This window comes from Scyliorhinus torazame, chromosome 2 (genome assembly GCF_047496885.1).
Source record: "Scyliorhinus torazame isolate Kashiwa2021f chromosome 2, sScyTor2.1, whole genome shotgun sequence".
In the NCBI taxonomy this organism is placed as follows: domain Eukaryota; kingdom Metazoa; phylum Chordata; class Chondrichthyes; order Carcharhiniformes; family Scyliorhinidae; genus Scyliorhinus; species Scyliorhinus torazame.
Window position 1 is genome coordinate 324,820,986 of NC_092708.1, and position 12,670 is coordinate 324,833,655.

Genomic DNA, 12,670 nt, shown 5'->3' on the forward strand with positions numbered 1-12,670 from the left:
GAGTTTGTGATGGGGATCAAAGATAACCGTTCTTTCACCGTGCCTTTTTAAATATAATGCCATTTTTTCATGAACTGTTACATACGATTGTATTTTTTCTAAACTGTTACATTTGATTTTTTGTTCTTGTGAAGCTTGAAGTAGAACTGAGTGAGGACAGCACAGTGGCTAGCACTGATGCCTCACAGTGCCAGGGACCCGGGTTCGTTCTGGCGTTGGATTATTGTCTGTGTGGAGTTTGCATGTTCTCCCGGTGGGTATCCTCCCACTGTCCAAAAATGTACTGGTTAGGTGGATTGACCATGATCAATGCGCGAGGTTATGGGAATGGGGCAGGAGCGTAGGCCTAGGTATGGTGCTCTTTTGGAGGGTCAGTCAAGGCTCTACGCGCTGAATGGTCCACTTTTGCACTGTCGGGATTCTGAGTAACGCACAATAGATTTGCTCATTAATGATAAGTGGCTTCGTGGATAGCAGTGTAAACTACTGCTTAGCAATACGTTGTTTTATCTTTAAGGAGTTTTTCTGGTATGTCAATGACTGACTAACATAGATCAGCAATTGTAAAGAGCTAGCATAGATGAGCTTCTGAGGAATGGGGTTATTTGTTGCGACCTGGAGATTCTTGATTTGAAGATAAATATCTTAGAAGATTTCAAGATGAGGAGCACTACAGCTTTTATTGTAGGAATGGAGAGTCATCTGACATGTATGATGAGCTATCCTGATCCAGAGAGTGTCCAAGAGGAGTGTGATCTGAGGCATAAAGTAACTGGCCACTCATTCAAGGACTATCTAGCTTACACAATACTGTACAGAAAATGGAAAGTTCTCCATAGCATACATTCCTACAGTACATGCAGGGCAGCATGAGAAGACTAGAGATGCTGATGTAAGATATCTTTAGAAGTCTTGGTTGAGTATAGAATTCTCGATATGAGGATAATCAGGAGCTAATGTACTGAGATGAGGCTGCTGTATCAAGAACACTCCCAAGTTTTACACCAACCACAAAATGACCTGCTTGATTGGTACCCCACCCCCCACCTTCAACAAACGCTGGCAGCAGTGTGTACCATTCTGCAACATGCACTGCAACAACTCATGCAGACTCCTTTGAAAGCATCTTCCAAACTCGTGACCTCTACCACCTAGGAAGGACAATGGCAGCAAATCATTTGAAAGAATTTTTTTTTTTAAGTCTTGTGGCATAATTATCTGGGAAATTGAGAGATTTCCTGAGTGTCCACATAGCATATATTGTTTTATATAACTTTTTTTTTCTGAGAATCCTATGGGAGCTATACTATCCCTGATGGTCAGTAAATGATTTGTTAATCACATGTATGGATGGCTTGTGATGTTTTCCAGATACTAGGATGAAGGACATAATGATGCAGATGGAAAGTTTCCTGATGTGGGCAGGAGTATAGTCAAAAATTGTGTTTCATGTAGGATCCATCAGTTTGGGAAAGTGGGTAGAGCTATTGCAGGATGCTTTTTGAGGAGTTGTGGGGGGGGGGGGGGGGGGTTTGGGAGAGGAAGAGTAGATACAAACAGTGCTTTTGAGCATATTACAATGGATTGGATTTGGATTTATTGTTATGTGTACAGAGATACAGTGAAAAGTATTGTTCTGTATGCAATCCAGACAGATCATTCCATACATGAAAAACATAAGATAAATACATACACATGGAGTGTAGTGCTACTCGGTAGAGAAGATGCGAGGAGAGATCAGATCAGTCCATATGAGGATCATTCAGGAGTCTGGTAACAGCAGGGGAGAAGCTGTTTTTGAATCTGTTAGTGCGGGTTCTCAGACCTTTGTGTCTCCTGCCCGATGGAAGAAAGAATAACCCAGTGGGAGGGGTCTTTGATTATGCTGCCCGCTTTCCCAAGGCAGTGGGAGGTGTAGACAGCCAATGGATGCGACACGGTTTTGCATGATGGATTGGGCTGTGTTCATGACTCTTGCAGTTTCTTCCGGTCTTGGGCCGAGTGATTGTCATAGCAAGCTGTGATGCAGCTTGATAAGAATCTTTATTATTGTCACAAGTAGGCTTACATTAACACTGCAATGAAGTTACTGTGAAAATCCCCTAGTCGCCACACTCCGGCGTCTGTTCGGGTACAGCCGAGGGAGAATTCGGAATGTCCAATTCACCTAACAAGCATGTCTTTTGGGAGTTGTGGGAGAAAACCGGAGCACCCATGCAGACACTGGGAGAACGTGCAGACTCTGCGCGCTAAATCGATGCAAGCGGTGTTTGTGGGGTTCTTAAAATCACTTGAGTTACCTTAAAATTAAACTAAATTGGTGTCAACCAGCACTCGAGGAAAGTGCTTAAGAAGTTTTTTAAGTTCTCACAAAATTAGAATGATTTTTGAGGCAAGGAAATGCTGTTGAGATGATGGGTTTTACCTGACTGACTGATATCTGTTTCCTTGATAGAACCCACAGGAACAGCGGCAAATAGTTGAACAAGTGGATGGAGGGGAAATTATTTGTGTTAGGAGGGGGAGAGCGTATGGAATTTAAAAAAAAGAGGTGGCAGTGCAAATCGGTACCCTGGTGGTGCCACCTTGGCACTGCCAGGGCTCCCAGGAGGCACCAGCAGTGCCAGGGTATTACCCTGCCCAAAGGGCATACACCTGGGGACCTTTTTGTCCCCTGGGAGAGCCGCACAAATGCTGTTCTGTCTGCTCCCTGTTTGTAGAGACCAGTACTGAACATCGTTCGCCTTTTTATCTTCGAGACAATAAAGGGAATAGATCCCAACGCCTGGAGTGCCTAGGGAATCTGCGTATTAAAGTGAGCCTGGCTGTCTCGCTATAATACGCAGATTTGCCAAAGAGTGATCCCGCTCACAATGGGTGGGATTTACATCGCTAGATCTCTCGAGGCGTTGCTAGCCGGGTCGATTCCGGGAGTGGGGCCTCCCGGCTTCTATCGGCTGCGTTGCGTGCTGCGTTTTGGGTGCAGTGTGGTCATTCGATCGTGCCCAATATTTCCCCTCATGGGTGAATTTGGAGCTGGGGCGCACAGTTCAAAATCGTGGGTCTCCCGATTAAGGTGCGATGAGAGTAATTTCTTGCCTGACGGTTGCTCGGATTTGGAATTCTCTTCACTGTTCTCTGCGAAAGGCTGAGTTACTGAAATATAGATTTAAGACTAAAGTTACACAGATTTTTGATTGACGAGGGAGTCGAGGTTATGGGGTGCAGACAGAAAAGTAGGATTTAAGGCCTCAGTCCGATCAGTTGTGGTGTTATTGAATGTTGGAGCAGGCCTGAGAGGCTGAATGCTCTAGTCCTGCTCCTATTACGTTCTTGTGTGAATAACAAAAATCCAATCTAGTTGTCCAGAGTTTAGATTGAGGTGAACTATGGGGGTTGGGTTGGGTATGCTTTTAATGACATAATGGTGTAGATAGATAACACCCAATAGTCCAAAATATGGTTGTTTAAAGCTGGGGTATGGTGGAGATAAATAGGAATACAATATTGACTCCCAATGTTTTTAGACTGGTGCATTTTGTGGAATGAAGAGAGAGCCTAAATAATATTTTTGTGGCGAAGAATGTGGCAGAAAGAATACTTGACTTGGAGTACCTAAAGCAGAAGTAGCATTTCCAGGTCCTAAATGAGAAAATATTTGCAATTGTTATTTATAATCTTTTAAAAAAAGGATAAACTACATACTCTAATACTAGATTACCTATCTATGAAATTGTTCTTTTTTTGGATGGGAATGTTAATGGAATAATTGAAAGTACATTATGCCCTAGGATTAAACAGTTGACTATCAGGTGGATTTATATGCCTTGTACTGTTGACCCTACAGGGCAGTCAGTCTGATGTTAGGAAAAGTATCTGAGGGGTCAGGATGGAGCATAACCTGAATTGTAGATTAAAATATACAATAAGAGACAGCTTTCCAAAAGAAAGTCATCCCTAATATTTCTTGGATGTTTTGTAGAATAAACTCTACAACTTTAATTCAGGTGATGGAAGGAGACTGCAGTTTCTACAGTGTGAAGTACACCAATGTAAATATGTGGAATAGTCCTAAACCGCCTGAGAAGAGAGTAGAAATGTTAGCTGATTTTTTTTTTTAAGGGGAAATCAATAAATATTTTACAGGGAAAATAATTTTAGGATTTGTGAGTTATATATGGTAACTTTCAAAATATAAGACTGGCCCAAATATGCCCCACTGTGGAAGTATTGAATTAATTGATCCGCACCTATAGTTTTACTTTGTATTTAAAAAGGTAGCTCTGACATAGAACAATTTGCTTAATGAAATTGCACTTTTTTGTTTTGTCCCTCCTTTTGTAGAAGCTGCATAATAGTATATGCTTCCATCAATGCAAACAATCCTCTGGTTCCCTGTTCAATGACGATTCTTCACCTGTGAATCTAGCAGGGTACTTGGCCTACTGTAGGGGTCGCAACCAAACCTGATCCAAGACATCAATAGATAATGAATGGAATTGGACCACTTTTTCTCTCCTTTGAAAATTTTGTAATGTCTCTACTACAAAACCGAATGCAGTTTGCTATTTTGGTGTAGAGCAAAGATCAAACCTGCCAGATTCCTGATCTATATGGCTGAGTGGAATGCTGGCTAAACCAATGGAGGGGCACGGTGTTTTTTTTAATACACAAGTGATTTTGTTGGCATAACATTTTTAGTCCTCATGAATTTGATTTGACAACTCAGTTAATTAAATGTGTTCTTGCCCAAATTGATGTCGTCTTGACATCCATTTATTTATTTACTTTTTTTCATTCATGAGATTTGAGTGTCACTGGCTAACCAGAATTTACTGCCATCGCTAGTTGCCCCAAGGTGGTGGTGAACCGCCCTATTGAACTGTTGCAGTCCATTTGTTCTAGGAACACCCACTATGCTGTTAGTCAGGGAGGGGGTTCCAGGATTATGACCCAATGACGGTGAGGAAAAATATTGTTCCAAGTCGGGGTAGTGGGTGACTTGTAAGTGGTGGTACCATGCACCTGCTGCCCATGTCTATTATTGAGCGAAGTGTGGGTTTGCACAGAGATTGTGGGTTCAGGAAGAGATTGTAAAAGTAGCACGTGGTGATGAGGCCATAGAGAAATTTGACAATTTCTAAATTGACACACCTGGGATCCTGGGAATCCGTATTGGGAGAAGATCTGGTGATGGGGAATGTGCGATCTTGTGCAGATGAGCTGTGGAGTGCAATGATTTGCTTGAATTCAAGCTATAAAGATCCAAACTGAGTTTTTGGCAGCAGAAGAGGTGAGCTGGATATTTGGCTGGCAGTGTTGCAGAGGTGTTGGTAATGGAGCATGTGCGAGAGAATAAACTAAACTTTGCATTGAACCCGTCAATAAGGTTTGACTTCTTGACTCTGAACTGTAGAAGGTTGATGGAATTGTGGGAGGAAATGGCTCTAAAGATCCAATCTGTCATCCAAATAATGCAGCACTGTTTCTGATATAAATATTTCAATGCATCAGACATGTAATACTTGATGAAGTGGAATGAAAAGTACAGCAATGGGATGAACCCTACTATTTCTACAGAACTGAGGATTGAGTCCACTTTAAGCTTTCCCTGTAGATTCAGACTCTGAATTTAATTTGAAGAAAGTTCAATTTTCTGAGGCCTGAATCCTTAGGAGGAAATCGAATTGGAAGTATGATTGTGACATTACCAGAATGGAAATCAAATACATGCAATACATGGCTCAAGTTGCTTAATTTTGTATATATGAAAAAGCTGGTTAATCTTGCTGGTAATGGTTCTGGAGACACTAGTGATCCTCTAGTATGTTGATGGACTATTCCTCGTTGTGCACATTACCAACAATCTGTCCTGGTCCACCCATGTCGACGCTACAACCAAGAAAGCACAACAGCGCCTATACTTCCTCTGGAAACTAAGGAAATTCGGCATGTCCACATTGACTCTTACCAACTTTTTACAGATGCACCATAGAAAGCATCCTAGCTGGTTGCATCGCAGCCTGGTATGGCAACTGCTCGGCCCAAGACCTTAAGGAACTACACAGCTCCGTCCATCATGCGAACCTGCCTCCCATCCATTGACTCTGTCTACACCTCCCCCTGCCTTGGGTAAGTGGGCAACATAATCAAAGACCCCTCCCACCCGAGTTATTCTCTCTCCCAACCTCTTCCATCGGGCAGGAGATACAAAAGTCTTAATCCAGCTAACCGGTTCAAAAACAGCTTCTTCCCTGCTGTTACCGGACTCTTGAATTACCCTCTTATGCACTGATCGTCACACATCTTCATACTGAATAGTACTGCACTCCTTACATTTCACCCAATGCCTCTTTCTATGTATTTACATATGTATTCATCTGTGGAACGATCTGGACAATGTTCTCAAGTTTTATGCATGTGGTTATAATGTCAGAATGATTTCAATCTAGGATAGCCATTTGACCTTCTTGAAGAATGACCTGAATTCATCTTGATGCTGTCTATCCAAATCCCATAATTCAAATAAAACTCCCTCCCTCATTATTTTGTGTGTGTTTTTAAGTCCACAGCATCCTCTGGCAAGTCTTGGATGTCTTGTTGCCTACCAATGGTAGTGGGCCACCTGCAGTCAAATCCCGTTCAGGCTAGGTGATCTTGCTACTGATATTGGCAATCTTTCCTGCACGTACATTAGTAGGTGAAAAGGATTACATTACACCATGAAAAACATAGTGTAGCCGGGAGCATGAGAGCTACTGTCTGAAAATTGCAATGATGCTTTTGTGGCTTAAAGATCCAGGATGCATTAATCCATTTGTTATGTAATGATTCTGGAAATTGGTGGTAGGATTGGTATGTTTGGATTTTTGTAACAGTTAGGAATAGGGAATAGAAATGATCTCTTGAAACCAGTTTGATTTTTTTTCTACACTTTAGTTTTCATGGAGGAACTACTCTAGACCATGTGACATCATTATTTTTGGTCTCCAGCTGCATGTTGAAGGTGATTTGCTTTGTCATTGTCTGGGTTGAATAGAGCTCTGTGAACTGGAAACTATGAAAGGTTAACTGCTTGCAGTGAAATGGAAACACTTTCTAAAAATTACCAAAATAATTATTCAATGCGCTTGCAATTTTGTGAGAAACTCCATACTTCATGCATTTCCTACATTTTTAAAAATTCAACCAGAAGTTTTTGTTAAAATCTTGGTTCTAACAAGACTTGATTTGCTGCTGGGGACCCCGGAGTCACCCCAGTATGTGAGAAAAGGTGGCCTATGATTATCCCTGTTCAAGAGGCCACCTGGAGACGATGGGGAAAACACCTGACCTGACACAGGTAGCACTCTAATAACATTACTCTGATACAAACACTTCCCCCAACTCTCAAACCTTGATGTGTCTCCTGGTCCAATGCACACATTATCTTTAACATGTTTATGGATGCATGTGAACTGTTAATTACCCACAATTTGTATTCCTGGGATTGGGATGTAATATATTGGCATTGATTGGGGATCGGTTAATAAACGGAATGCGAATAAAGTGAAGTTATAACTAACAGGATACTGCTAGAATCGGTACTTGGGCCTCAATTATTTACAATCTGTATTAATGACTTGGATGAATGAGTCCAAGTTTGCTGACGATGCAAATTTTAGGTTGGAAAAGTTGAGGTGGATGCAAGGAGGGTGCAGAGAATGATTGACAGGTGGGTGAGTGGGCAAGAATGTGGCAGATGAAATGCAACCTGGCAAAGTATGAGGTTATCCACTTTAGTAGGCGAACTAAAAAAGCAGAAGATTTTTTTTTGAATGATGAGAGATTGGGAAATGTATGCCTTCAGAGGGACCTGAGTGTCCTCGTAAATGAAATACAAAGTTTAACATGCAGGTACAGCAAGTAATTAGGATGTCAAATAATGTGTTGTCTTGTTTTGGAATTGGGAGTATCGCGATAAAAGTCTTTAATATAATGATGCAGGGCATTGGTGAGGCCATACCTGGAGTACCTCAAGAGCAAGAGGGTAGCCAGGGAAAGGGTTGGCCCACTGAAGAACAGGGGGCGGGATTCTCCTCTCCCACGCCGAAGTGGCCGCGCTGTCGTAAATGCCGTCGAGGTTCACGACGGCGCGGAACTGCCCTGGTCCCGACCGATTCAGGCCCTGACAATGGGCCAGTATCGGGGCCGCGTCATCTACACGCTCCAGGCCTTGTTGCCCATGTAAAAGCGGCGCCGCATAGATGACGCGGCCGGCGCCGCATAACGGACGTCATCCGCGCATGCGTGGGTTGGCCGGCGCCAACCCGCGCATGCGTGGTTGCCGTCCTCTCTTAAGTCCGCCCCGCAAGAAGATGGGGGACGGATCTTGCGGGGCCGCGGAAGGAAGGAGGTCCTCCTTCAGAGAGGACGCACCGATCGCGGGCCACCCCACATTCCAGGTGAAGCCCGGTGCAGGATCCCCCCCCCCCCCCCCCCCAGCGTTCACGCACTGCCCACTACTGCAGCGACCAGGTGTGGACGGCGCAGGGGGGAACCTGCCATTTTGGCCTGGCCGCTCCGCCCATCCGGGCCTCAGAATAGCGGGGGTGCCGGAGAATCGCCATTTTCGGTGTCTCCGGCGATACTCCGGCCCGCGAAACTCGACCGGGCCGTTCCCACCGCTTGGGAGAATCGCTGGAGGGCGTAGGACCGGCGTCCCCGGAAATTTTGCCGGCCCAGGCGATTCTCCCAACCGGCGTGGGAGTGGAGAATCGCGCCCCATGTCTATGTGTGAAGCCAGAGGAAATGGGCGAGGTACTAAATGAATACTTTGCGGACTTCTGGGTGCGGCGATGACCAGCTAAGTCGCATGTTTCGGCAGCTCCCGGTGGAACGGACTTTTGGGCTCTTAATAAGAGCCCCAACGGCAATTTTAACGGCTAAAAGTACTGTGCGGTAAACCAGAAGGGAATCCCCCCTGGATACGGATGGAAAAAGGAGGAAAGTAGCCGGATTGCGGTGGATCCTCTAGAGCAGCGGCAAGGAAGGCAAGCAAAAACCAAGATGGCGTCGGAAGGTGGCAGTTTAATATGGGGCCCTGAACAACACGAGTTTTTGAAACGCTGCGTGGAAGAGCTTAAAAAGGAGATGAAGAAAGAGCTGTTGGCCCCGATATTACAGGCGATTGAAGGGCTAAAAGATGAGCAAAAGACCCAGGAGCGGGAGCTTCGGGTCGTGAAGGCAAAGGCTAACGAGGACGATATACAGGGCCTGGTGGTGAAGACGGAGATGCACGAGGCACACCATAAACGATGTGTGGAAAGGCTGGAGGTGCTGGAGAATAATGCGAGGAGGAAGAATTTAAGGATTCTTGGTCTTCCTGAAGGTGCAGAAGGGGCGGACGTCGGGGCATATGTGAGCACGATGCTGCACTCGTTAATGGGAGCGGAGGCCCCGACGGGTCCGTTGGAGGTGGAGGGAGCATACCGAGTGATGGCGCGAGGACTGAGAGCAGGAGAAATTCCCAGAGCCGTAGTGGTGAGATTCCTCCGTTTTAAGGACAAAGAGATGGTCCTCAGATGGGCAAAGAAAACTCGGAGCAGTAGGTGGGAGAACGCGGTGATCCGCGTATATCAAGACTGGAGTGCGGAGGTGGCGAGGAGGAGGGCGAGCTTTAATCGGGCCAAGGCGGTGCTTCAGAAAAAAAAGATTAAATTTGGAATGCTGCAGCCGGCAAGACTGTAGGTCACATATCAAGGGAAGCACCACTACTTTGAAACGGCGGATGAGGCGTGGACATTTATTGTTGAAGAGAAATTGGAATAAGCGGGTTATTAAAAAAGAACGTTTGAGACAAAGTGGTGGGGCGAATATGGGGGGCAAAAAGGGGGGAAGAGATGATTTTTATGTTGTTAATCCTGCGACCCGGTAACTTTTCTCTCTTCCACAGGTTGTGGGGGAGGGAGGAAGGGAGGTGGAGGAGCTGGGGGCGTAGGCCATTGGGGGCGGGGCCAAAAGGGAAGCGCGAGCTTTGTTCCCGCGCTATGATAATCATGGCGGGAATAGGGAAGCAGGAAGGAGGGGGCGTCACACGGTGCGAGCCGAGGTCACGGGGGGAAGCCGAGGTCGGCCAGAGTTTGCTGACTTCTGGGAGCAACATGGAGGGTGTAACTACGCTAGTGGGGGATCTAGCGGGGGGGGGTGGGAGGGGGGATTTACTGGGTTGCTGCTGCTGCTGCTGCTGGGGAGAAGGGGGAGCTGGTGTGGGGTGGGTGGGGTGGGACAGCTGCATGGGAACCGGGTGAGGAGCCGGATAAAAGGGGATGGCTAATCGACAAGGGGGGGGGTAAAGAGCCCCCCCCCCCCAACCCGGCTGATCACGTGGAATGTGAGAGGGCTGAACGGGCCGATAAAGAGGGCACGGGTACTCGCACACCTAAAGAAACTTAAGGCAGATGTGGTTATGTTACAGGAGACGCATTTGAAACTGATAGACCAGGTTAGACTACGCAAAGGATGGGTGGGGCAGGTGTTTCATTCGGGGCTAGATGCGAAAAACAGGGGGGTGGCTATACTAGTGGGGAAGCGGGTTATGTTTGAGGCAAAGACCATAGTGGGGGCAGATACGTGATGGTGAGTGGCAAATTACAGGGGGAGGCGGTGGTCTTGGTGATCGTATATGCCCCGAACTGGGATGATGCCAACTTTATGAGGCGCATGTTAGGACGTATCCCGGACCTAGAGGTGGGGAAGTTGGTAATTGGTGGAGATTTTAACACGGTGCTGGAGCCAGGGCTGGACAGATCGAGGTCCAGGACTGGAAGGAGGCCGGCAGCAGCCAAGGTGCTTAAAGACTTTATGGAGCAGATGGGAGGAGTAGACCCATGGAGATTTAGCAGACCTAGGAGCAAGGAGTTTTCGTTTTTCTCCTATGTCCACAAAGTTTATTCGCAAATAGACTTTTTTGTTTTGGGAAGGGCGTTGATCCCGAAGGTGAGGGGGACGGAGTATACGGCGATAGCTATTTCGGATCACGCTCCACACTGGGTGGACTTGGAGATAGGGGAGGAAAAAGAACGGCGTCCACCCTGGAGAATGGACATGGGACTAATGGTGGATGAGGGGGTGTGTCTAAGGGTGAGGGGGTGTATTGAAAAGTACTTGGAACTCAATGATAATGGGGCGGTCCAGGTGGGAGTGGTCTGGGAGGCGCTGAAGGCAGTGGTTAGAGGGGAGCTGATATCAATCGGGGCACATAAAGGAAAGCAGGAGAATAGGGAACTGGAGCGGTTGCTGCAAGAACTTCCGAGGGTGGACAGGCAATATGCGGAGGCACCGGAGGAGGGACTGTACCGGGAAAGGCAAAGGCTACACGTAGAATTTGATTTGCTGACAACGGGTACTGCAGAGGCACAGTGGAGGAAGGCACAGGGTGTACAGTACGAATATGGGGAGAAGGCGAGCAGGTTGCTGGCCCACCAATTGAGGAAAAGGGGAGCAGCGAGGGAAATAGGGGGAGTGAGGGAGAGATGGAGCGGGGAGCGGAGAGAGTGAATGGAGTGTTCAAGGCATTCTATGAAAGATTATATGAAGCTCAGCCCCCGGATGGGAAGGAGAGAATGATGTGTTTTCTGGACCAGCTGGAATTTCCTAAGGGGGAGGAGCAGGAGAGGGTGGGACTGGGAGCACAGATCGAAATGGAGGAAGTAGTGAAAGGAATTAGGAGCATGCAGGCGGGGAAGGCCCCGGGACCGGATGGATTCCCAGTTGAATTTTACAGGAAATATGTGGACTTGCTCGCCCCGCTACTGATGAGAACTTTTAATGAGGCGAGGGAAAGGGGACAGCTGCCCCTGACTATGTCAGAGGCAATGATATCGCTTCTCCTAAAGAAGGAAAAAGACCCGCTGCAATGCGGGTCCTATAGGCCAATTTCCCTCCTGAACGTAGACGCTAAGATTCTGGCCAAGCTAATGGCAATGAGGATAGAGGATTGTGTCCCGGGGGTTGTCTATGAGGACCAAACTGGATTTGTGAAGGGGAGACAGCTGAATACGAATATACGGAGGCTGCTAGGGGTAATGATGATGCCCCCACCAGAGGAGGAAGCGGAGATAGTGGTGGCGATGGATGCCGAGAAAGCATTTGATAGAGTGGAGTGGGATTATTTGTGGGAGGTGTTGAGGAGATTTGGCTTTGGAGATGAGTATATTAGATGGGTACAGCTGCTGTATAGGGCCCCGATGGCGAGCGTGGTCACGAATGGACGGGGGTCTGCGTATTTTCGGCTCCATAGAGGGACGAGGTAGGGATGTCCTCTGTCCCCATTATTGTTTGCACTGGCGATTGAGCCCCTGGCAATAGCATTGAGGGGTTCCAGGAAGTGGAGGGGAGTACTCGGGGGAGGAGAAGAACACCGGGTATCTCTGTATGCGGACGATTTGTTGTTGTATGTGGCGGACCCGGCGGAGGGGATGCCAGAGATAATGCGGATACTTGGGGAGTTTGGAGAATTTTCAGGATATAAACTGAACATGGGGAAAAGTGAGTTGTTTGTGGTGCATCCAGGGGAGCAGAGCAGAGAAATAGAGGACTTGCCGCTGAGGAAGGTAACAAGGGACTTTCGCTACTTGGGGGATCCAGATAGCCAAGAATTGGGGTACATTGCTTGGTTAAATTTAACGCG

General features: G+C 46.8%; 1 protein-coding gene across 6 annotated transcripts in view; it reads left to right on the forward strand.

The window, feature by feature from the left end:
* The window catches only part of fermt2 (FERM domain containing kindlin 2), a 188,736-nt gene that overhangs the window by 6,250 nt on the left and 169,816 nt on the right, over window positions 1-12,670 (forward strand). The gene's annotated exons all lie outside the window — the stretch shown is intronic.